A 3,121-nucleotide genomic window follows, 5' to 3' on the forward strand; every position below is an offset into this window, starting at 1 on the left:
GGCATAGGTGTTATTTTTTTCTCTCCAGGGTGGGTGGGAGTGCCAGGGAGCCGAATCACGACAACTCAGGAACTTACTGCTCTCAGGGAGCAGAGACCTCGATTTACGTATCACCAGGGCAACAGGCCAAGCAGCTCACACTCGAGAGATGAAGGATTCCCTCCACTGCCCATGGGAGCAGTCCCTGCAGCCCGGGTGTCGCAGGAGGCTCCTCAGAAAGGAGGGGCCGAGGGTGAGGAAGCAAAGCACTCATCTTGGGTGCAGAATTTAAGGAGTGTTGAAAAAAACTCAGTAATCAAGATAGTATATATACATATATACACACAAACATACCATTTTATGCTATATCTATATAACAGTATAAAAATATAACTGATTTTTGTAGATATATATTGTATACATCTATTGTACTATAAATATATAACTTTTTGTTAACTATAGATTCACATGCAGTTGTATGAAATAAAAGAGAAGACATAATATTTTAATATGATATTTTTCAAAATAAAAAGTAACCCAAAAAATCCATGATGAGCAAAATACCAACATTTTAAGTGAAGACAGGTCAGTACTGATGCTGTCCCAAGCTGCCTTGGAGCCCGAGTGATAGCGATCCTGGCTTTGTTTAAGACTCAGATTTTGATATTGTGGTTTTTTTGGGCATTAATTTTGACTTTAAAATATTGCATTAAATTATGATTTTTCCCAATCCAAGAAGGCCAGCTGGGAGAGGCTGGGCTCACTTCTCTCCTAGAAAACAACCAGGGGTTGGGCAGAAACTGCGACAACGGATCTGGGCTCTGAGACTGGGGGTCGTGCTCTGCAGCACCCAGGAAAGTGCGGGATGAAGAGATGGGGAAGCTGTGGGGAGAGAGCGTGAGTGAGCCCCCGCCTCGGCTCCTGGAGCCCACCCCCACTCTCAGGGCTAAAGCTTCAGGGTCTCCAGTTCCTGGCAGACAGGCAGCTGCAGACCGAAAGGGCCACGGCGGTCCACTCTCCTGAGGACAGGGTGGGATGTGGTCCAGCACTGTGCCAGCTTGTGGCCGGCGAACATGCACTGCTGGGACCACTGGGGTTGAAACCCACCCGCCCGGGGCGGCTCCGCCATTGTCTGGAGTCCAGGGAGCTTTGCGGCCTGCTGAGGGGAGGGTGCTGCCAGGGAGCACCCTCTGGTGGCAGGTGAGGGACATGCACCCCCAGGAGGATGTGTGACAGGCTTTTGGGTGAGGAGGGCCACATGCTGGGCAGGCAGGGAAAGTGCACCCCTGGGGGGTGGAATTAAAGGGCTTTGGCACTTTTCCCCGATCCTCTCCCTGGGGGCCCTGTGGAGCGTTCCCCTGGCCCAGCCCTAGTTGGGTAATACTGACAAACCAAGAGCCAAAGAAGAACATTAACACAAACCCAGTCAACAACAAAAGCTTTGAAAGAGAGAAACCGACCTTCAGAGTAAACTCACCAAGAATTGCCAATGTCCAGACATCAGCAAAAAATAATAAGCCATACCGAGAAACAGGAAGATACTATTGCAGGGTAATATCTCTACTGAGGAATCTGATAATGAGAACACTGATTCCTTCTCTCCGTGCTGCTCTCATAGACCACCTGATGCTTTCTGCTCTGATAGTGAAGAACCAGTTATTCCTTCTGATAATGAAGCATATTTAACAGGCCTTTTACCTAAAAACACTCAAGTACAATTTCCAAATGATAAAGAGTGGAACAGCCTGAAAGAGTGGGACAGATGATTCATATTCTTAAAGTCCCACATTAGATTATACTGAAGGAGAAGCTAAACAGTTAAAAAAGCTGTGAGTATTTTCAATAAAGCAGACAGGTCCTCTCAACCTTCTTAGATACAGATAACATATGATGATCTGGTCCTCTGTGAAAACAAGGTGGGGCTGCAGCTGTTACTTTAATCATAAAGAAGTCATAATTAACATAGCAAGGTTGAATACAGTCCTAATCAAATGTATATTTATCAATACGATGTAATGGCTAATCAGAATAAAATGAAAAAACTATATTAACTAGTTAGAGATAAGTAATCTCTTTTCTAATTTTTAGACTTTATACAAGTAGAAGTATGATATATTGCTCTTACTGAAATCATAGCTTAGTTAGTAAAAATATCAGTCAAGTTTTACAGGCATTCAAGGCTAAGTCGCTGATAATGTGAATACCCTCCTTTGATCTTTAACCACTTGTGAATCAAGACACTTTGCTTCAGAAGTCATTCCTGTTCATGAGGCATCATTTAATGTAAAAATAGAATATGACTTAATTAAAGGTACTCTAAGTCAAGATGCTATAAATTTTCTGTAACTCAGAAAAGGGGGAGCTCTCTGATCTCATGTCCAGCTGTGTCTGGAGGAGGGGGGCTCCTAGGCTTGGTAATTTATCAATTAATTTTGACATTGTCACCTTGTTCCTTTTACCTTAAGTGTTCCTTTAGTAAAAATGTGTTGAAGTTGAATTCTTCTCTTGAGTTCTCTTTACTTTTAAACTATTGTCTGTCCCTCTACTCTTCATTGAGTGGGAGGTTATTTGATGAAGCCCAAAGCCGTTGAATCGTGACCTGATAAGGCTCAGGCCTTTTCTAATGAAGATCATAGGTTTGAGGTGTACAGGGACGAACTCATGAGAATATGACGTGGTCAAAGGAGAAAATCAAAAAGTCAGAGGAGGTATAGAATCTGGAACAACTAATCAAAGATGTTCAACCAATCTCCTAAATATCCACAAGAATAGATTAGCTTTAAGAGCATAATCTTTCCTGGGGTACATGCAGCTTCAAACCATCACACTCACCAATTAAAACACAAAAACTGGGTAAAAGAATATAAGCCATCTGTATTATACATTCTACAAGAGACTTACCTCAGATTGAAGGATACAAATAGGTTGAAAGTAATCTGTAAAAAAGATACTCCATATAAACAGTATGTATACATATATACATAAAGCTGGGGTAACTATACTAATATCTGGCAAAATAGACATTGAAAGCACAGCTGTTATGAGAGATAAAGAAGGATATCATATATTAAAGGGATTACACACACACACACACACACACACACACACACACACACACACACACCCCAACCAGGGTACCCCA

Source organism: Choloepus didactylus, chromosome 27 (assembly GCF_015220235.1).
Source record: "Choloepus didactylus isolate mChoDid1 chromosome 27, mChoDid1.pri, whole genome shotgun sequence".
Lineage (NCBI taxonomy): Eukaryota > Metazoa > Chordata > Mammalia > Pilosa > Megalonychidae > Choloepus > Choloepus didactylus.